General features: G+C 45.2%; 4 non-coding genes across 4 annotated transcripts; 3 read left to right on the forward strand and 1 right to left on the reverse strand.

Moving 5' to 3' along the window:
* The first annotated feature begins 4,158 nt into the window (after positions 1-4,158).
* On the forward strand, positions 4,159-4,231 carry TRNAV-CAC. Its single transcript has one exon. It is a non-coding gene; the product is annotated as a tRNA-Val (tRNA).
* A 4,085-nt stretch (positions 4,232-8,316) lies between these two features.
* On the reverse strand, positions 8,317-8,389 carry TRNAV-CAC. Its single transcript has one exon. It is a non-coding gene; the product is annotated as a tRNA-Val (tRNA).
* Positions 8,390-12,099: 3,710 nt separating this feature from the next.
* On the forward strand, positions 12,100-12,172 carry TRNAV-CAC. The gene has a single exon. It is a non-coding gene; the product is annotated as a tRNA-Val (tRNA).
* A 7,792-nt stretch (positions 12,173-19,964) lies between these two features.
* TRNAV-CAC lies at positions 19,965-20,037 on the forward strand. The gene has a single exon. It is a non-coding gene; the product is annotated as a tRNA-Val (tRNA).
* The last annotated feature ends 3,774 nt before the right edge of the window (positions 20,038-23,811 follow it).

Raw genomic sequence — 23,811 nt, forward strand, 5'->3', positions numbered from 1 at the left:
TTGTTCTGTGGCGGTGGACAGAAAATAATCTGGAAGTGCCCCTCCCGAGACCAGGCTCTGGATCCGCCACTGGTCTGGACCGCTCACAGGAGTGTACATTTCTTCTAAACTGTAATCCGTATCCTCTGACCTGTAGAAATCAGCACTCGCTCGATAAGAACTAACAGGCAGTACCTGTAGGCTGTAGCCTGGCCCTGTTTCCGAAGCTAGCCGAGTGGTGTAAGGTTAAGGTACTAGTAGAGATGAGCGGCCGCTGAATCCGGGTTTAAAGTTAAAGTTACTGCAGGATATGGATTACGGTTTAGAAATGTCAAATGTACACTCCTGTGAGTGGGGGGAAGGGGGATCTGTGGTTGGCACTGTTATAGGGAGGGGGATCTGTGGATGACACTGTTATGGAGGGGGAAATGGGGATGACACTGTCATGGGGTGGATCTGTGGATGACACATATAGCATAAGATGCTATACATTACACGGTATGTGGCATCCACAGATCCCCCCCATAGCAGTGTCATCCACAGACAGCTGGACTTTTCTTCCCTGTTGCGGTTTTAGGTATTGGGTAAAGTATCGCAGCATTTCTAAGTGTACTTGTGTAAATGTATCGTTGTTATAGCTGCCCCCCCTACTTTTGTCCTGGCCCCCAGTGTGCCCCCCCAAAATTTGAAAGCTAGAGACGCCACTGAGTACAGGCAGAACTTTGTTACGCAGAAGCCAGTTGCCAATTCCCAAAGTGCATAGCTTCTGACTTCCCGCAGTTGACTTTGGCCACTGAAGCTTGGCCGAACTCCTCGCAGGTCTGGACGAGTGTCACCAAATGCCGGCCAGCGCAGAAGATGGTCACGTCGTCCATGTACAGCAAGCACTTGACCTTGTGGTATTCTGGTCCTGGTGCAGTGATCCCTCTGATCTCTCCATACTGCCAGATAGACTCCGCAGAGAACTCTATAACACAAACAAAAAGTAGAGATGATAGAGGGCAGCCTTGTCTGACCCCAGAGAGGACAGAAAAAGGGTCAGTCTTCCAGCCGTTCAACAACACCGTGCTTTAAAAATCAAGGTACATCAGGTTAACAAACGAACAGAACCTCCTGCCCAGACCCAGCTTGTGCAACACCTTGCCCATGAATTTATGAGAGACTTGGTCAAAGGCCTTCTACTGATCGAGGCTGACCAGGGCCGCGTGTACACGGCGGTCTTTGATGTTTTGTACCATGTCTCTCATGAGAGCAAGAATATTTGCGATCCTGCGGCCGGGAATGACGCAGGTCTGATCCGGGTGGACGATCCTGCCGATGACAATCTTCAGCCGGTTGGCCAGTACCTTGGCGAGGATCTTATAGTCCAGGTTCAGGAGAGAGATGGGACGCCAGTTTTTCAGATCACATCTTTTCCCCTTCCCTCAACGATGGGGGCATTCTACTCTCCACCACCATCTCCTCATAGAGTTCCAGCAGGTCTGGACAGATCAGATCCCTCAGCGCTACATAGAGTTCCGCTGGAAGACCGTCACTGCCCGGGGTCCTGCTGGACTTAAAGGATCTAGCGGCAGAGAGCAGCTCCCCCACCGTCAGAGGGTCATCCATTGCCTCCACACCTGCAGGATCAAGATGGTTAGTTATACCTGACAGGTATTTATCGTCGGCTGTCAGGTCAGTGTTCTTTATGGAGTAATGGTCGCTGTACTAGTCTTTGACGACTCCCTTCACTTCCTCCTTCCCTGATCGCATGTTGTCGTCCTTGTCCCGAAGTTCATTCAGATGCGTGTGGCCGGTGTGGAGTTTCCTGTAAAAGAACTAGTTGCATTTCTCACCGTTCTCCACCTTGGAATGGAAGATGATTTGCTTGGATTCCTCCTCAAAATTCCTTTTTTAGGTTCTTTTTGGTCTCACCAGTTCCTCTCTAATGCTCCAGTCGCACAGATGAAGGTCTTGCAGGGATCGCAGCTGACGCTGCAGCTCTCTGAAGTTCCTCTTCTTCTCACACGCCTGTTGTTGCTTGGCCTGAAAGAAACAACAAAACTGGACTTTAACATACTCCCACCAGTCACTAGTCCGTTCAAACAAGCATCTGTCATTCCGCCAAGCTATGTAGATTTCTCTAAGCTCCTCCCGATTCAATAGAGCGCAGTTCAGCTTCCAGGATCCAGGGCCGGGAGGGGAACCCGTCACCAAGGACACACTGGATCTAAATGGCTGTGATCGGAGGAGAAGAAGCAAGGGTTTATAGAGTGGGGGGGAGGTGGAGATAACAAGTACCATCCTACATACATAAAATGGTGTGATTGCCCCCATGTGTTGCCCAAGCTAAACACTTTTGGGGGCCTATACAATCTGCATAGACCAGGGGTGCACAACCTTGGTTAGTCCAAGGACCATATTCTCAGATTGTACTGCTCCCTGGAGGCTCCAATAAAACAACTTCTTAAACTAAATTTCAGAAATTATTGACTATATGTAATTGGCCCTGATTTATCATACCTTCACTCCAGAACTTAAAAAGGGCTTGTGCCACTTTGCCACTTTTTGCATTTTTACACCACTTACTCCAGTTTTGTAATGTCGGTGGGAAAGTGGGCGTGGTTAGCTATAGTAATGTGATTTACTCCAGAATTATCATTGAGACTTTTTTTATAAAAAAAGTTCCAAAAATGTCTTAATCTCACTCCAGGAGGAAGGTGGAGTAGGAAAACTGGAGTAGCTTTATTAGACAAAAGAATAAGACAAATTTATCAAACAACGTGTGACATTTGGTAAATGCAGGCATGGGATCCAGCCGGTTCTCTCCGGTTCTGCCGAACCGTTTGTTAAAATTACAGGCGGTTCGCAGGACCGGTGAGAAGCAGGGATCCCGACCCGGTCCTGCAGCTGCGCCTGCACCAGTGGCGTAGCTATAGGGGTGGGGGCGGAGCGGAAGCCGAGAGGAGAGGCCCTGTGTGACGCGCACTGTGCAGGGCAGCTGGGCAGGCGAAGTGAGGAGGGGCCGGGGGAGCGGCTTCAGTTGAGGTGCGACGCAGGACTTAGTCACGTACCTCACTGTGACCTCCTGCGGCGGATCTCGCGAGATGACGCGATGACGCGGCGCGGGAAGGCACAGTGAGCGAGGCATTGGTGACCGCCTGTACCAGGATGCCACAAGCTGTGAAGGAGAGAGAGGTAAGTATTAATTATTTCTCCTAAGCAGGTGCCTACTCCACCTTCCCCTCATCCTGACCCAATGTTTAGATTCTTTTAGCCAAACAAGAGTTATGGATGGGGTTGATGACAATATTTAAGGTGGCCACACACAGGGAAACACATCTATTTTGCCCACAGAGTAAGAGCAGCTTTTTTAAGCGGTACTCCACTATGTAATGGCCCCCTCTTTATTATTAATATAATGGCCCCCTCTTTATTATTAATGTAATGGCCCCCTCTTTATTATTAATGTAATGCCCCCTCTTTATTATTAATGTAATGGCCCCTCTTTGTTATTAATGTAATGACCCCCTCTTTATTATTAATATAATGGCCCCCTCTTTATTATTAATGTAATGGCTCCCTCTTTGTTATTAATGTAATGGCCCCCTCTTTGTTATTAAAGTGGGGGCCATTATATTAATAATAAAGAGGGGGCCATTATATTAATAATAAAGTGGGGGCCATTATATTAATAATAAAGTGGGGGCCATTACATTAAAAATAAAGAGTGGGCCATTATAATAATAATAAAGAGGGGGCCGTTACAGTAATAACAAAGAGGGGGCCGTTACAGTAATAACAAAGAGGGGGCCGTTACAGTAATAACAAAGAGGGGGCCGTTACAGTAATAATAAAGAGGGGGCCTAAGGCTTTTTAAAAGTTGAGTGGTATGTGTGTAGTGTATATATAGTGTATTTGTGTGTAGTGTATATATGGTGTATGTAAATATGTCGTGACTGTGTTGCATATATATGGTGTATGTAAATATGTGTCATGACTCGTGACGCGCTGCGTATCCACCGCTGAGTAGGGAACCTGTTGTTAAAAATTTGAATCCCACCCCTGGGTAAATGCGGCACAAAGTCCTCCGACACTGACTCAACCAAAACTGGCTTAAGATATTTCCCTCATAGTAAATTCTCCCCTATGACTTAGGCGTTTCTGAAATAGGATGCCTCAGATTGGCAAATCACTTAAGTTTCTGTAGTGTAGTGGTTATCACGTTCGCCTCACACGCGAAAGGTCCCCGGTTCGAAACCGGGCAGAAACACTTTTATAGCTATCAGTACTTAACATTTTTATATATCCTCACTATACAGACAAAATTATTAGAAATTATCCCTTTATTATTGAATTCTGGTGTCTGCATTGTCACAGGTGTATAAAATCCAACCCCTGCCTTTACACACACTTGTATAAGAATGGCTTGTTCTAAAGAGCTCACTGAACTCCAGCGTGGTTCTGTATTTGGATGTCACTGCTGCAACATGTAAGGACTGGGCTACACTGCAACTTTTTGTAGCGCGGCTGATTGTGAACTGCAGATGTCATTCAATAGTTAAAATCAGCCGCGATACAAAAAGTTGCAGTGTAGCCCAGGCCTTACTTCTTGAAATTTCTTATGATACACACCTCAGCTGCTGTAGAACCTCCTAATACTCACCTCAGCTGCTGTAGAACATCCTAATACACACCTCAGCTGTTGTGGAACCTCATAATACACACCTCAGCTGCTGCAGAACCTCCTAATACACACCTCAGCTGCTGCAGAACCTCCTAATACACACCTCAGCTGCTGTACAACAAGCGCTTCTACTTGTAAGTAATAGACAGCGCTCATCATTATCGCTCATTATGCTTTTACATGCATACAACGATTAACTATTAGGGATATGATTATACAGTGAGCGGGGCCCGTGTAGTAGAATACAGTCACTGCACGGGCCCCGCTGTCATTATAAATGCAGATGCGACACCCACCCCCATTATAAAAGCAAATGCGACCCCCACACTTATGGAGGGGATCTGTGGATGACACATAGCATAAGATGCTATATATGTGTCATCCACAGATCCCCCCCATAACTGTCATACACAGATCCTCATAACAGTGCCATCCAGAGAGGATCCCCCATAAGTGTCACCCACAGATCCCCCATAACAACAGATCCCCCATAACAGTGCGTCACCCACAGATCCCCCATAACAGTGCGTCACCCACAGATCCCCCATAACAGTGCGTCATCCACAGATCCCCCATAACAGTGCGTCACCCACAGATCCCCCATAACAGTCCGTCACCCACAGATCCCCCATAACAACAGATCCCCCATAACAGTGTGTCATCCACAGATCCTCCATAACAGTGCGTCACCCACAGACCACAATTAGTTCAAAAGCGCACCTTTTGGTTCAAAATATTTTTTTTCTTATTTTCCTCCTCAAAAACCTAGGTGCGTCTTATGGGCCGGTGCGTCTTATAGGGCGAAAAATACGGTACCTAAAGCCCTGAAAAGAAAGAAGAACTTTGACAGACTGTTTACAACCAGGCAAGTGCATGTGCAGGACAGTAAAGGTAACTTGGACTTTGCTGCATGTGGAAAGGGTTGTAGCCTCTGGCGCCTACCACATTTTGGACAGCCTTGCATGCCTTGGTTACTTGGGAAGATTGCAAAGTGTTATTAGAGAAAGAGGCCTAAGTCTTTCACACGGGCGAGATTTACACGCTGGTGCAATGCGGGAGGTGAACGCATTACACCCGCACTGAATCCGGACCCTTTCATTTCTATGGGGCTGTGCACATGAGCAGTGATTTTCACACATCACTTGTGCATTGCGTGAAAATCGCAGCATGTTCTATATTGTGTGTTTTTCACGCAACGCAGGCCCCATAGAAGTGAATGGGGCTGCGTGAAAATCGCAAGCATCCGCAAGCAAGTGCGGATGCGTTGTGATTTTCACGCATGGTTGCTATGAGATGATCGGGATGGGGACCTGATCATTATTATTTTCCCTTATAACATGGTTATAAGGGAAAATAATAGCATTCATAATACAGAATGCTTAGTAAAATAGGGCTGGAGGGGTTAAATTTAAAAAATAAATAAAAATTTAACTCACCTCATCCACTTGTAAGCGCAGCACGGCTTCTCTTTCTATTTTCTTCAGGACCTGGGTAAAGGACCTTTGATGACATCACTGTGCTCATCACATGGTCCATCACATGATCCATCACGATGAATTATGTGACGGACCAATTGATGAGCACAGTGACGTCACCACATGTCCTTTTCCTCCTGCACAGCAAAGAAGAAGAGGATGCGCGAACAAGTGGATGAGGTGAGTTTAATTTATTTTATTTTTTTGTAACCCCTCTATCCATATTGTACTGCGCATTCTGTATTAAGAATGCTATTATTTTCCGTTATAACCATGTTATAAGGGAAAATAATAAAATCTACACAACACCTAACCCAAACCCGAACTTCTGTGAAGAAGTTCGGGCTTGGGTACTAAACATGCCGATTTTTCTCACGCGCGTGCAAAGCGCATTAAAATGTGTTGCACTCGCGCAAAAAAATTGCGCATTTTCCCGCAACGCACCCGCATCTAGTTTGTCGTGTTAGTAATAAATTTGAGTCAATATGTTTTACCTTTATTTAGAATAAAAAATTATAAATTTATAGAAAATTTGGCAAAAAATCTCAATTTTTGAAATTTGAATTTCTCTGCTTTCAAGGCAGATAGTGATACCTCGTGAAATAGGGATTACTTTGTATAGTGAAAAATGTAAAAGTGTAAAATAGTGATTACACTGGATTGTATACACCTGTGGAAATGCGAACACCTGAATTCAATGGTTTTTTTTTGATGTTTTTTAATACTTTTGTCTCTATAACTGAGGATATATGAAAATTAAAGGACTGATATTTATATATAATGTAGATAAAAGGTATGGTGGCTCACTCCGTTTATAGCAATGGATAGGTGCTGCCAAGCCTTAAGACTCACCCAGTCATATAGAAAATGGAAGTATAAAAAATGTAGAGAGGCTGAGCACTCTCCACCCAGACCACACAGAGATACGGACAAGGTGAGTAATGGTGACAATATTTATTACACCTAATGCAGATTCAACGGTTAAAATATAATGCTAAAACAATAACATATAACAAATAATACGAATAATAAAAACAGTGGATAGCAGTCTAATAAAGAACAATTCTGAATAAAAGCAGCATCATAAATATCGAAATATACAGTAAAATTACATAGTATATAAATCGCAATGATAAAGGGTGCTATGAGGGACTCCAAATGGCATGTGGAACCCTTAAAGATGAATATAATTAGTTGGAATTCGATGTGATGAAAAATCGATATTCTGAAAAATCGGTAAATGTTTGTCGATAAAGTGCTCAGTGTTTATTCGAATAGATGTCCAGACAAAATTCGATAAATTCTATTCGATTATTTAAGCAGATTCGACATATATCCCCTGAATGGCATACAATGATTGCACTTTCGATTGCCGTCTGACTAGAGCACACAGTGGCGTCCCACGTGGCTAATGGTGTCAGATCCGTAGGTTCCTGGTAATGGTGATTCAACTGGAGCAGTTCAGGCGATTTTGCAGTCCCCGATATCAATATTCTCCAGCGGTCTTCCCAGCTTTTTCAGGTATAACGAGTATGTAGGTGAAGTTTAGCGTTTATCAAGACCCAGTTGGTTTTAGGTCAGAATGTTCGCTGTATGCCAGAGAATCGAAGATTCAACAGGGTAAAGATCCAAGTCCAAGATGTGGGGGTCAAGACGTGTTCATCAGCTGATGTGCGGGTCTTAAAGTAACCAGACGCGTTTCGAATATATGTCGGGGATATATGTTGAATCTGCTTAAATAATCTAATAGAATTTATCGAATTTTGTCTGGACATCTATTCGAATAAACACTGAACACTTTATCGATTTTTCAGAATATCAATTTTTCATCACATCGAATTCCAACTACCGTAATTATATTCATCTTTAAGCGTTCCACATGCCATTTGGAGTCCCTCATAGCACCCTTTATCATTGCGATTTATATACTATGTAATTTTACTGTATATTTCGATATTTATGATGCTGCTTTTATTCAGAATTGTTCTTTATTAGACTGCTATCCACTGTTTTTATTATTCGTATTATTCGTTATATGTTATTGTTTTAGGATTATATTTTAACCGTTGAATCTGCATTAGGTGTAATAAATATTGTCACCATTACTCACCTTGTCCGTATCTCTGTGTGGTCCAGGTGGAGAGTGCTCAGCCTCTCTACATTTTTTTATAAATTTTTGATATTTAGATATAAAAGTGTTTCTGCCCGGTTTCGAACCGGGGACCTTTCGCGTGTGAGGCGAACGTGATAGCCACTACACTACAGAAACTGAAGTGATTTGCCAATATGAGGCACCGTGATTCAGAAATCCCTAAGTTTTTTTTTTTATTGAAAACACCTTTATTACAATAAAATCGTCAAACATACATACTTTGTGCTGCCCAGGCCACGAGGCAGCACTTAATAAATACTTACAATCGTCTTTCATAGCATGGTATTGTTAGGTGACGCCAGGCTAACCTACACTATACATCACAATGCATACTACACTAGCATTCCTATTTAATAACTTACCATTCAACAAAGCATTTAGACAGTGATGAGGGGAGGGGGATGGGAAGGAGGGGGTAGGGAGGGGAAATCACATGCCCCAAGCTTTATTGAAAGGACAGACACAAAAGGGGGGAGAGGGGGAAGGAGAGGGGTTTAGTCCTCTTCTTCGTCTACGTCCAAAATGTTGTAATCCCGCAACAGGCTGTGGGTAAACCTGCGGCAGTCCAGGACGGACATGCTCTCCCTCCTGAGGATGAGTCGGTTCCTGGCAAGCCATATAGCATCCTTAAAACAGTACATAAGGCGCATGGCCTCAACAGTGTGAATCCCAGGAAATAGTCCGTACAACACTGAGGTGTGTTGCAGGCTGTTCCTGGGCACAGAGTCTTTGAGTTCATGTTCCAGGGCATCCAACAGGCCCTGCGCAAAGAATCACTCCCAGAACAGGTGATAAGATATTTGCTCTGAAGTGGAACCTGGGGCAGTACAGGGTTTTGCATAGGTTGCGGGTGTGCATTAATGACCCTATAGGCAAGCCTCCCTGGATGGCCATCCATGATAAGTCCTTATGCCCTTTGGTTAACCTGTCTGAAGACACATTAGTCCATACTGTCTCTGCAGTGTCATCAGGGAGCCTTGGAATTGACTTCACCAAGTCCTTCGCTCTGATTATCATGTGGATTGTCGTTGCCCTCCAGTTGATGCTCCCTCACAAACCTGACAACATCTCCGTAATACCAGGGAGCGTGCTAGTAGTAAGGGATGGAGCAGTCGCACTTGTCCCAACCTAGACCCCTCCAGAGGGGTAGGAGGAAGAAGTGATACATGGCCTTGCCCGCAAAGCCGTTTGCAGTTGTCAGAGTCCGGCGAACGCTGTCACAAACAAAGGCAATCTGCAGAAAATTGGGCAGGTCCGGAATGCCGTTCGCACCCTTGCGGGGCTTTTTATACATGATCGATCGCTTTACTCTGTCTATTTTGGAGCCCCAAACAAAGGGAAACACTGTCCTGGTGATGGCCCTGGTGATGGCAAGAGTGGGCCATGCCTGTGCGGTGTACTGTAGTACAGGCAGAATTTTGTTACGCAGAAAGAGTGCTTTGCCCTCAATAGTGAGCTGCCCAAGGCTCCATAGTCCAATCCTTTGGTTCACCTTGGTCAAGCGGTCTTTCCAAGATTTGAGGGCTGTGCCTTCCTTCCCGAACCAGACTCCCAGGATCTGGATGAAGTCTGATTTGATGGTAAATGGGAACGGGGCAGAGGAAGACAGTTGCCAGTCGCCGAAGTGCATACCTTTTGACTTCCCGCAGTTGACTTTGGCCCCTGAAGCTTGTCCGAACTCCTCGTAGGTCTGGACGAGTGCAGTCACCAAACGCCAGCCAGCGCAGAAGATGGTCACGTCGACGATGTACAGCAAGCACTTGACCTTGTGGTATCCCGGTCCTGGTGCAGTGATCCCTCTGATCTCTCCATTCTGCCGAATAGACTCCGCAAAGAACTCTTTAACACATACAAAAAGGAGAGGTGATATAGGGCAGCCTTGTCTGACCCCAGAGAGGACAGAAAAAAGGTCATTCTTCCAGCCGTTCACCAACACCGTGCTTTAAATATCAAGTTACATGAGGTTAACAAACGAACAGAACCTCCTGCCCAGACCCAGCTTGTGCAACGCCTTGCCCATGAATTCATGAGAGACTTAGTCAAAGACCTTCTCCTGATCGAGGCTGACCAGGGCCGCGTGTACACGGCGGTCTTTGATGTATTGTACCATGTCTCTCATGAGAGCAAGAATATTTGCGATCCTGCGGCCAGGAATGCCGCAGGTCTGATATGGGTGGACGATCCTGCCGATGACAATCTTCAGCCGGTTGGCCAGTACCTTGACGAGGATCTTGTAGTCCAGGTTCAGGAGAGAGATGGGATGCCAGTTTTTCAGATCACATCTCTTCCCCTTCCCTCAACGATGGGGGCATTCTACTCTCCACCACCATCTCCTCATAGAGTTCCAGCAGGTCTAGACAGATCAGATCCCCAGCGCTACATTGAGCTCCGCTGGAAAACCGTCACTGCCCTGCCGGACTTAAAGGATCTAGCGGCAGAGAGCTGCTCCCCCACCGTCAGAGTGTCATCCATTGCCTCCACACCTGCAGGATCAAGATGGTTAGGAAATTATCAGCGGCTGTCAGGTCGGTGTTCTTCATGGAGTAATGGTCGCTGTACTAGTCTTTGACGACTCCCTTCACTTCCTCCTTCCCTGATCGCATGTTGTTGTCCTTGTCCCGAAGTTCATTCAGGGGCGAGTGGCCGGCGTGGAGTTTCCTGTAAAAGAACGAGTTGCATTTCTCACCGTTCTCCAGGTTCTCCACCTTGGAATGGAAGATGATTCGCTTGGATTCCTCCCCAAAATGCCTTTTCAGGCTCTTTTTGGTCTCCTCCAGTTCCTCTCTAACGCTCCAGCCGCACAGATGAAGGTCTTGCAGGGATCGCAGCTGACGCTGCAGCTCTCTGAAGTTCCTCTTCTTTTCACACGCCTGTTGTTGTTGCTTGGCGTGAAAGAAACAACGAAACTGGACTTTAACATACTCCCACCAGTCACTAGTCCGTTCAAACAAACATTTGTCATTCCCCCAAGCTATGTAGATCTCTCTTAGCTCCTCACGATTCAATAGAGCGCAGTTCACCTTCCAGGATCCAGGGCAGGGAGGGGAACCCGTCACCAAGGACACACTGGACCTGAATGGCTGTGATCTTAGAAGAAGCAAGGGTGTATAGAGAGTGTGTGTGTGTGTGTGTGTGTGTGTGTGTGTGTGTGTGTGGGGGGGGGGGGGGGCGATAACAAGTACCATCCTACATACATAAAATGGTGTGATTGCCCCCATGTGTTGCCCAAGCTAAACACTCTAGGGGGCCTATACAATCTGCATAGACCAGGGGTGCACAACCTTGGTTAGTCCAAGGACCAAATTCTCAGATTGTACTGCTCCCTGGAGGCTGCAATAAAACAACTTCTTAAACTAAATTTCAGAAATGATTGACTATTTGTAATTGTAGACACTATGGCCCTGATTTATCATACCTTCACTCCAGAACTCTGGCGTTTTTTGCGACTTTTTGCACTCGCACAAAACTTTGCCACTTTTTGCTTTTTTACACCACTCACTCCAGTTTTGTAATGTGGGTGGGAAAGTGGGCGTGGTTAGCTATGTTAATGTTTTTCATTCCAGAATTATCATTGAGACTTTTTTTTTTTTTTTTTTAAGTTCCAAAAATGTCTTAATCTCATTCCAGGAGGAAGGTGGAGTAGGAAAACTGGAGTAGCTTTATTAGACACAAGAATAAGACAAATTTATCAAACAACGCGTGACTCAACCAAAACTCCGACACTGACTCAACCAAAACTGACTTGAGATATTTCCCTCATGGTAAATTCTCCCCTATAACTTAGGCGTTTCTGAAATAGGATGCCTCAGATTGGAAAAATAACTTAAGTTTCTGTAGTGTAGTGGTTATCACGTTCGCCTCACACGCGAAAGGTCCCCGGTTCAAAACCGGGCAGAAACATTTTTATAGCTATCAGTTCTTTACATTTTTATATATCCTCACTATTTAGACAAAATTATTAGAAAACATCCCTTTATCATTGAATTCTGGTGTCTGCATTGCCACAGGTGTATAAAATCCAACCCCTGCCTTTACACACACTTGTATAAGAATGGCTTGTTCTAAAGAGCTCACTGAACTCCAGCGTGGTTCTGTATTTGGAGGTCACTGCTGCAACAAGTAAGGCCTGGGCTACACTGCAACTTTTTGCAGCGCGGCTGATTGTAAACTGCAGATGTCATTCAAAAGTTAAAATCAACCGCGATACAAAAAGTTGCAGTGTAGCCCAGGCCTTACTTCTTGAAACTTCTTCTCCGTCCCTTCCCCCTATACAAAACCTACCTCATCCTAATGATACACACCTCAGCTGCTGTAGAACCTCTTGATACACACTTCAGCTGCTGCAAAACCTCATAATACACACCTCAGCTGCTGTGGAACCTCATAATACACACCTCAGCTGCTGCAGAACCTCATAATACACACCTCAGCTGTGGTAGAACCTCCTAATACACACCTCAGCTGCTGTACAACAACATCATAACACACTACAGCTGCTTCAGAACCTCATAATACACACATCAGCTGCTGTAGAGCCTCATAAAAGACACCACAGCTACTGCAACTCTCCGTTACTTCACATGGTTTTAATGTTATGGCTGATCAGTGTGTGTGTGTAGTTGTATATACACAATCTCCATAGACCAGAGGGGCACAGCCAAGGACCACATTCTCTGATTGTACTGCCCCCAGAGGCTGCAGTATAACAACTTCCCAGTTCAAAACCAGACACAAACACTTTTATATATAGATATCAGTCCTTTACTTTTCATATATCCTCGTTGTACCGACAAAAATATTAAACATCTCAAAAGAAATTGAATTCAGGTGTTCGCATTGCCACAGGTGTATAAAATCCAGCCCCTGCCTTTGCTACAAAACAGGGGTACTCATGTGCGTTTTGTGAAAGTCCACATACCTGGGTCTGCTGTAAGGTAGAGGTCTGAGATGCAAAAAAGAAGAACTTCCAACTGCAGAAAGAGTAGGAGGGGACAGAAGGAGATCTCCTGCCTGATGGTGGATCAGGTGCCCTTAGTGTCAGTGAGTTTGGGGGGTTGGTGGATGCAAGTCTGGTTTTGCAGGTAACAGATGAACCGTTTTACTGGAAGCAGTTCCCAAATGCACGTGCTAACAAAGGTAGACACAGTTTTTATCACACACGTGTCCCATAGGCGGCTTTCCCAAGGCTGTGTATGGGTTGGGGAAGTGGGGGGGGGGGGGGGGGGGGGTGTCTAAAAAGCATAAAGTTCCCCTTTGAGTTTCTTTTCACAGATAATTTTTGCAATCCTCCCAACTCTGTCAAGGGGTGCAAGTTCTCAATCTGAAGATCTATATGGCCACCCTGTTTCCAGGCCTAAAGGTAAATTTGTCAGGCTGAAGTCCCGTCCCCAGCTCTCCCCCGCACCCCTTCAACCCTCCTACACGTCAAACGTGGTACAAAAACATCTGTGTGGTAAGATTTTGTAGCAGAGGTGTTCAAATAGTCGCAAAAGGCAGTCCTGCAACATTTGTGCTCCACAATCTGCCATAAAAATGTTCATAAAATGACCCCCAATAATTTTTCAAATTTGCTTGCAGACCTTTGAAGCCGTAAACAACATAGGCACCAGCTACCTAAAAGAACTGCAGCCCTACAGTCCTTGCTGTCCCCTCAAACGCTCCACACCCAGGAACCACCATAAAACATTTGGAGCCAGATCCTTCTGCCGTGCCGCCTCCACTCTCAGGAATGCTTTTCTGGATCTGTAAGGATAGGTTCACATGGAGGATTTTGGATGCAGATTTCAACACTGCGGCCAAAACCAGCTCCCACAGCTCAGGCGGCCGAGAGTTTTTGCAGTGCAGCTTTAAAGACCATGCCAAAAATGTACAGGTCCATTCTTGTCGTGGTTGCCCCACGGATGCCTCGCAAAGCTCCTCGCAGGCCTAGTCATAAATGAGCCGACTCTTACAGCAGCATAGGGGGGAAATCTAAGACCATTGTAAAAAAAAAAAAATTTCCCCAGTGTGTACAGTTTTTTATTTTTACTTAATATGTGCATAATAAAATGTATTTTATATAAAATTATGGCTTTTTTCCAGATTTCTTTGTATTATTACATTATTTATAACATTTTACTACATTATGGAATTACTATTTTACAACTTTTTATTTGAAACTTATCTTAGCATACTCCCGTCTCACAGGCTGGTTTTAGGACAACACTAGTGATCCCTAACAGAAGGCTTAGGCCGGGTTCACACCACTATTTCTTTTCTGTTCTTCTGGTCCATCAGAAGACCTGGAGAAAAAACAGCGAACACATCCGGACTGCTATCTTGACTCACCCGTTAGGTGATGCACAGGTAAGCCCTTACCTGTGCCACGAGCCGGTCTGAAATCAAATGCGGTCACCGGGAGCAGGCAGTTCCGAGAACAGCCTGATGAAGGCACCCGGCGGCTATTCTCGGAACTGCCTGCTCCTGGTGACCGCATTTGATTTCAGACCAGCTCGCGGAACAGGCACAGGTAAGGGTTTACCTATGCATCGCCGGAAGGGTGAGTCAAGATGGGAGCCCGCATGTGTTCGCTGGCGAACACTGCGAACTGGCCATCACTGATCCTGATCATCCCTTCTGCATATTTTGCATCCATTTGAGCCATTTTTGTCTGAGATCCATTGCAGACGGATGGAAAATGTACATAACGGATGCTCAGGTACATTTTTTTACAGGATCAGTTTTTTTCCTGGTAGTCTGACGGATCAGAAGAAGGGAAAATGAAACTGTGATGTGAACCTGGCCTTACTGAGCAGACAGCCCCGACATTCCTTGTAGGTAATCAGGGCTAACGCAGGGCACCCCAGTCTCCAATGGAGTCACTGGGAAACCAGTTGACCCGATCATAGAGGGGAGAATCAAAGGGTAAACAGCTGGCATTGGAGCATCTGCCGACCCTGGCTGTGAAGCAGGAGCCTGCACAATAACCCAGAGATGTTCGTAAGAGCTAGTTTTTAGAGCAGGAGCGCTCCAGGAGTCACTAATCCATCGTTCCTGCAGTGACCTGCACCACCCCCCTGTCAAGAGGTCATTAAGTGGTCAAATAAAAGTAAAAATACATTAAAACCTCACCGATCGCCTGCCAGTTCCATTATGTCACTTCCCGGGTTCTATGCAGGTTTCTATTTCCTGGTCTCTCTCAACATGGCTAATGCAGTGACCCAGTAGATCACTGCTAAGACTTAATTTGTTGCTAAAAGGGTTAATATTTTGTGCGTTTTTCACGCAATGCAGGCCCCATAGAAGTGAATGGGGCTGCGTGAAAATCGCAAGCATCCGCAAGCAAGTTCGGATGTGGTGCAATTTTCACGCATGGTTGCTAGGAGATGATCGGGATGGGGACCCGATCATTATTATTTTCCCTTATAACATGGTTATAAGGGAAAATAAGAGCATTCTTAATACAGAATGCTTCGTAAAATAGGGCTAGAAGGGTTAAAAAAAGTTTTCAATAATTTAACTCACCTCATCCACTTGTTCGAGCAGCATGGCTTCTCTTCTTTCTTCAGGACTTTGGTAAAGGACCTTTGATGACATCACTGTGCTCATCACATGGTCCATCACATAATCCATCACCATGGTGATGGACCATGTGATGAGTGCAGTGACATCATTACACGTCCTTTTCCTCCTGCATAGCAAAGAAGAAGACAGAAGAGAAACCGGGCTGCGTTGTTGTGTTGTGTTGCTGTGTTGGGAAACCATGTTTCAAGGGAAAATAATAAAATCTACACAACACCTAACCCAAACCCGAACTTCTGTGAGGAAGTTCGGGTTTGGGTACCAAACATGCCGAATTTTCTCACGCGTGTGCAAAACGCATAAAAAAAATTTGGCGCTCGCGCGGAAAAATCGATCATTTTCCCGCGACGCACCTGCATCTTGTTCTTCGTGTTAGTGATAAATTTGAGTCAATATGTTTTACCTTTATTTAGAATAAAAAAATTCTAAATTTATAGAACATTTTGAAAAAAAATAAAAATTTTAGAAATTAGAATTTCTCTGCTATTAAGGCAGACAGTGATACCTCGTGAAATAGTGATTACTTTGTATATTGAAAAATGTAAAAGTGTAAAATAGTGATTACACTGCATTTTATACACCTGTGGAAATGCGAACACCTGAATTCAATGTTTTTTTTAGATGTTTTCTAATACTTTTGTCTCTATAAGTGAGGATATATGAAAACTAAAGGACTGATATTTATATATAAAAGTGTTTCTGCCCGGGGACCTTTCGCGTGTGAGGCGAACGTGATAACCACTACACTACAGAAACTGAAGTGATTTGCCAATGTGAGTATTTTTTTATTGAAAACACCTTTATTACAATAAAATAGTCAAACATACATACTTAGTGCTGCGAAGGCCACGAGGCAGCACTTAATAAATACTTACAATTGTCTTTCATAGCATGGTATTGTTATGTAAAGCACAGGCTAACCTACACTATACATCACAATGCATGCTACACTAGCATTCCTATTTAATCACTTACCATTCAACAAAGCATTTAGACAGTGATGAGGGGAGGGGGGTGGGAAGGAGGGGGTAGGGAGGGGAAATCACATGCCCCAAGCTTTATTGAAAGAACAGACACAAAAGGGGGGAGAGGGGGAAGGAGAGGGGTTTAGTCCTCTTCTTCGTCGACGTCCAAAATGTTGTAATCCCGCAACAGGCTGTGGGTAAACCTGCGGCAGTCCAGGACGGACATACTCTCCCTCCTGAGGATGAGCAGGTTCCTGGCAAGCCATATAGCATTCTTAAAACAGTTCATAAGGCGCATGGCCTCAACAATATAAATCCCAGGAAATAGTCCGTACAACATTGAGGTGTGTTGCAGGCTTTTCCTGGGCACAGAGTCTTTGAGTTCATGTTCCAGGGCACCCAAAAGGCTCTGCACAAAGGATCTCTCCCAGAACAGGTGATAAGATGTTTCCTCTGAAGTAAAACCTGGGGCAGTTCCGGGTTTTGCATAGGTTGCGGGCGTGCATTAATGACCCCATAGGCAAGCCTCCCTGGATGGCCATCCATGACATGTCCTTATGTCCTTGTGCCCTTTGGTTAACCTGTCTGAAGACACATTAGTCCATACTGTCTCTGCGGTCTCATCAGGGAGCCCTGGAATTGACTCCACCAAGTCCTTCGCTCTGATTATCTTGTGGATTGTCGTGGCCCTCCAGTTGATGCTCCCTCACAAACCTGACAACATCTCCGTAATACCAGGGAGCGTGCTAGTTGTAAGGGATGAAGCTGTACCACTTGTCCCAACCTAGACCCCTCCAGAGGAGCAGGAGAAAGAAGTGAGACATGGCCTTGCCTGCAGAGCCGTTTGCAGTTGTCAGAGTCCGGTGAATGCTATCACAAACAAAGACAATCCGCAGTAAAATGGGCAGGTCCGGAATGCCCTTCCCACCCTTGCGGGGCTCTTTGTACATGATGGCTCGCTTTATTCTGTTTATTTTGGAGCCCCAAACAAAGGGAAAAACTGTTCTGGTGATGGCCCTAGAAACGGTGGCAAGAGTGGGCCATGCCTATGCGGTGTACTGTAGTACAGGCAGAACTTTGTTACGCAGAAGCCAGTTGCCAATTCCCAAAGTGCATAGCTTCTGACTTCCCGCAGTTGACTTTGGCCACTGAAGCTTGTCCGAACTCCTCGCAGGTCTGGACGAGTGTCACCAAATGCCGGCCAGCGCAGAAGATGGTCACGTCGTCCATATGCAGCAAGCACTTGACCTTGTGGTATTCTGGTCCTGGTGCAGTGATCCCTCTGATCTCTCCATACTGCCAGATAGACTCCGCAAAGAACTCTATAACACAAACAAAAAGTAGAGTTGATAGAGGGCAGCCTTGTCTGACCCCAGAGAGGACAGAAAAAGGGTCAGTCTTCCAGCCGTTCACCAACACCGTGCTTTAAATATCAAGGTACATCAGGTTAACAAACGAACAGAACCTCCTGCCCAGACCCAGCTTGTGCAACACCTTGCCCATGAATTCATGAGAGACTGCCGATGACAATCTTCAGCCGGTTGGCCAGTACCTTGGCGAGGATCTTATAGTCCAGGTTCAGGAGAGAGATGGGACCCCAGTTTTTCAGATCACATCTTTTCCCCTTCCCTCAACGATGGGGGCATTCTACTCTCCACCACCATCTCCTCATAGAGTTCCAGCAGGTCTGGACAGATCAGATCTCCCAGCGCTACATAGAGCTTCGCTGGAAGACCGTCACTGTCCGGGGTCCTGCTGGACTTAAAGGATCTAGTGGCAGAGAGCAGCTCCCCCACCGTCAGAGGGTCATCCATTGCTTCCACACCTGCAGGATCAAGATGGTTAGTTATACCTGACAGGTATTTTTCGTCGGCTGTCAGGTCGGTGTTCTTCATGGAGTAATGGTCGCTGTGCTAGTCTTTGACGACTCCCTTCACTTCCTCCTTCCCTGATCGCATGTTGTCATCCTTGTCCCAAAGTTCATTCAGGGGCGTGTGGCCGGTGTGGAGTTTCCTGTAAAAAAACTAGTTGCATTTCTCACCGTTCTCCAGGTTCTCCACCTTGAAATCGAAGATGATTTGCTTGGATTCCTCCTCAAAATTCCTTTTTTAGGTTCTTTTTGGTCTCCTCCAGTTCCTCTCTAATGCTCCAGCTGCACAGATGAAGGTCTTGCAGGGATCGCAGCTGACGCTGCAGCTCTCTGAAGTTCCTCTTCTTCTCACACGCCTGTTGTTGCTTGGCCTGAAAGAAACAACAAAACTGGACTTTAACATACTCCCACCAGTCACTAGTCCGTTCAAACAAGCATCTGTCATTCCGCCAAGCTATGTAGATTTCTCTAAGCTCCTCCCGATTCAATAGAGCGCAGTTCAGCTTCCAGGATCCAGGGCCGGGAGGGGAACCCATCACCAAGGACACACTGGATCTAAATGGCTGTGATCGGAGGAGAAGAAGCAAGGGTTTATAGAGTGGGGGGAGGTGGAGATAACAAGTACCATCCTACATACATAAATTGGTGCGATTGCCCCCATGTGTTGCCCAAGCTAAACACTCTGGGGGCCTATACAATCTGCATAGCCCAGGGGTGCACAACATTGGTTAGTCCAAGGACCATATTCTCAGATTGTACTGCTCCCTGGAGGCTGCAATAAAACAACTTCTTAAACTAAATTTCAGAAATTATTGACTATATGTAATTATGGACACTATGGCCCTGATTTATCATGCCTTCACTCCAGAACTCTGGCGTTAAAAAGTTGCAAAAATAGGGCTTTTGCAAATTTTTGCACTTGTGCAAAACTTTGCCACTTTTTGCATTTTTACACCACTTACTCCAGTTTTGTAATGTCGGTGGGAAAGTGGGCGTGGTTAGCTATAGTAATGTGTTTCACTCCAGAATTATCATTGAGACTTTTTTTATAAAAAAAAGTTCCAAAAATGTCTTAATCTCACTCCAGGAGGAAGGTGGAGTAGGAAAACTGGAGTAGCTTTATTAGACAAAAGAATAAGACAAATTTATCAAACAACGTGTGACATTTGGTAAATGTGGCACAAAGTCCTCCGACACTGACTCGAGGACTGACTTGAGATATTTCCCTCATGGTAAATTCTCCCCTATGACTTAGGCGTTTCTGAAATAGGATGCCTCAGATTGGCCAATCACTTAAGTTTCTGTAGTGTAGTGGTTATCATGTTCGCCTCACACGCGAAAGGTCCCCGGTTTGAAACCGGGCAGAAACAATTTTATAGCTATCAGTACTTTACATTTTTATATATCCTCACTATACAGTCAAAATTATTAGAAAACATCCCTTTATTATTGAATTCTGGTGTCTGCATTGTCACAGGTGTATAAAATCCAACCCCTGCCTTTACACACACTTGTATAAGAATGGCTTGTTCTAAAGAGCTCACTGAACTCCAGCGTGGTTCTGTATTTGGACGTCACTGCTGCAACAAGTAAGGCCTGGGCTACACTGCAACTTTTTGTAGCGTGGCTGATTGTGAACTGCAGATGTCATTCAATAGTTAAAATCAGCTACAAAAAGTTGCAGTGTAGCCCAGGCCTTACTTTTGAAATTTCTTCTCCATCCCTTCCCCCTAAACAAAACCTACCTCATCCTAATGATACACACCTCAGCTGCTGTAGAACCTCCTAATACACACCTCAGCTGCTGTAGAACATCTTAATACACACCTCAGCTGCTGAAGAACCTCATAATACACACCTCAGCTGCTGTGGAACCTCATAATACACACCTCAGCTGTTGTGGAACCTCATAATACACACCTCAGCTGCTGCAGAACCTCCTAATACACACCTCAGCTGCTGCAGAACCTCATAATACACACCTCAGCTGCTGTACAACAACATCATAACACACACTACAGCTGCTTCAGAACCTCATAATACACACCACAGCTGCTTCAGAACCTCATAATACACACATCAGCTGCTGTAGAACCTCATAACAGACACCACAGCTACTGCAACTCTCCGTTACTTCACATGGTTTTAATGTTATGGCTGATCAGTGTGTGTGGTTGTATATACACAATCTCCATAGACCAGAGGGGCACAGCCAAGGACCACATTCTCAGATTGTACTGCCCCCAGAGGCTGCAATATAACAACTTCCTCAACTACATTTTGGAAATTATTGACTATTTGTAATATCATTTGTGAACCACAGTGCCTCAGGTTGGTAAGTCAATTAGGTTTCTGTAGTGTAGTGGTTATCACATTCGCCTCCTGTGAGAAAGGTTCCCAGTTCAAAACCAGACACAAACACTTTTATATATAGATATAAGTCCTTTACTTTTCATATATCCTCGCTGTTCCGACAAAAATATTAAACATCTTAAAAGAAATTGAATTAAGGTGTTGGCATTGCCACAGGTGTATAAAATCCAGCCCCTGCCTTTACTACAAAACAGGGGTACTCATGTGCGTTTTGTAAAAGTCAACATACCTGGGTCTGCTGTAAGGTAGAGGTCTGAGATGCAAAAAATAAAATAAAACTTTCAACTGCAGAAAGAGTAGGAAGGGACAGAGAAAGGATGGGAGTGGTAGTAGCGAAAATAATGGTGATACTTGTACTCATGGTGGCAGTCCTCACTCTGGCCTTCCCTTGGCCATACAGTGATGGGAGGGCACACCATGGTTTTGAAGGAGACCTCCTGCCTGATGGTGGATCAGGTGCCCTTAGTGTCAGTGAGTTTGGGGGGTTGGTGCATGCAAGTCTGGTTTTGCAGGTAACAGATGGACCGTTTTACTGGAAGCAGTTCCCAAATGCACGTGCTAACAAAGGTAGACACCGTTTTTAACACACACGTGTCCCATAGGCCGCTTTCCCAAGGCTGTGTATGGGTTGGGGAAGTGGAGGGGGGGGGGGGGGTCCCAATAGCATAAAGTTCCCCTCTGAGTTTCTTTTTACAGAAAATTTTTGCAATCCTCCCAACTCTGTCAAGGGGTGCAAGTTCTCAATCTGAAGATCTATATGGCCACCCTGTTTCCAGGCCTAAAAGTTGGTAAATTTGTCAGGCTGAAGTCCCGTCCCCAGCACGCCCCCGCACCCCTTCAACCCTCCTACACGTCAAACGTGGTACAAAAACATCTGTGTGGTAAGATTTTGTAGCAGAGGTATTCAAATAGTCTCAAAAGGCAGTCCTGCAACATTTGTGCTCCACAGTCTGCCATAAAAATGTTAATAAAATGACCCCCGATAACTTTGAAAATTTGCTTGCAGACCTTTGAAGCCGTAAACAACATAGGCATCAGCTATCTAAAAGAACTGCAGCCCTACAGTCCTTGCCGTCCCCTCAAACGCTCCACACCCAGGAACCACCATGAAACATTTGGAGCCAGATCCTTCTGCCGTGCCGCCTCCACTCTTTGGAATGCTTTTCTGGATCTGTAAGGATAGGTTCACATGGAGGATTTTGGGTGCGGATTTCAGCACTGCGGCCAAAACCAGCTCCCACAGCTCAGGCGGCCGAGAGTTTTTGCAGTGCAGCTTTAAAGACCATGCCAAAAATGTACAGGTCCATTCTTGTCGTGGTTGCCCCGCGGATGCCTCGCAAAGCTCCTCACAGGTCTAGTCATAAATTAGCCGACTCTTACAGCAGCATAGGGGGGAATCTAAAACCCCAGTGTGTAGAGTTTTTTTATTTTTACTTAATATCTGCATAATAAAATGTATTTTATATAAAATTATGGCTTTTTTTTCCAGATTTTTTGTATTATTATTACATTATTTATAACATTTTACTAAATTATGGAATTACCATTTTACAACTTTTTTTTAATCTTATCTTAGCATACTCCCGTCTCACAGGCTGGTTTTAGGACAACACTAGTGAGCCCTAACAGAAGGCTTAGGCCGGGTTCACACCACTATTTCTTTTCTGTTCTTCTGGTCCATCAGAAGACCTGGAGAAAAAACAGATCCTGTAAAAATAAAAATGTATCCTGAGCATCCCTTCTGCATATTTTGCATCCATTTAAGCCATTTCTGTCTGAGATCCGTTGCAAACGGATGCAAAATGTACATAACGGATGCTCAGGATACGTTTTTTTTCCTGGTCTTCTGACGGATCAGAAGAAGGAAAAAATGAAACGGTGATGTGAACCTGGCCTTACTGAGCAGACAGACCCAAGATTCCTTGTAGGTAATCAGGGCTAACGCAGGGCACCCCAGTCTCCAATGGGGTCACTGGGAAACCAGTTGACCCGATCATAGAGGGGAGAATAAATGGGTAAACAGCTGGGATTGGAGCATCTGCCGACCCTGGCTGTGAAGCAGGAGCCTGCACAATAACCCAGAGATGTTCGAAAGAGCTAGTTTTTAGAGCAGGAGCGCTCCAGGAGTCACTAATCCATCGTTCCTGCAGTGACCTGCACCCCCCCCCTGTCAAGAGGTCATTAAGTGGTCAAATAAAAGTAAAAATACATTAAAACCTCACTGATCGCCTGCCAGTCCCATTATGTCACTTCCCGGGTTCTATGCAGGTTTCTATTTCCTGGTCTCTCTCAACATGGCTAATGCAGTGACACTGGGTTAGTGTACGGTACTTTGCTATGCCATTTGTGTGCTTCCAAGAGCTGAACATGGGAACACAGCTTAGTTATTGTGCCTTAGGCCTCTTGCGCATGAACATTGTGCATCCGCAATTTGAATGGGTCCGTGATCCGTCCGTACCGCAAAAAAATAGAACAGAACCAGGCAAGTGCATGTGCAGGACAGTAAAGGTAACTTGGACTTTGCTGCATGTGGAAAGGGTTGTAGCCTCTGGCGCCTACCACATTTTTAAGAGCCTTGCATGCCTTGGTTACTTGGGAAGATTGCAAAGTGTTATTAGAGAAAGAGGCCTAAGTCTTTCACACGGGCGAGATTTACACGCTGGTGCAATGCGGGAGGTGAACGCATTGCACCCGCACTGAATCCGGACCCTTTCATTTCTATGGGGCTGTGCACATGAGCAGTGATTTTCACACATCACTTGTGCATTGCG

This window comes from Bufo gargarizans, chromosome 2 (genome assembly GCF_014858855.1).
Source record: "Bufo gargarizans isolate SCDJY-AF-19 chromosome 2, ASM1485885v1, whole genome shotgun sequence".
NCBI classification, from domain to species: Eukaryota; Metazoa; Chordata; class Amphibia; order Anura; family Bufonidae; genus Bufo; species Bufo gargarizans.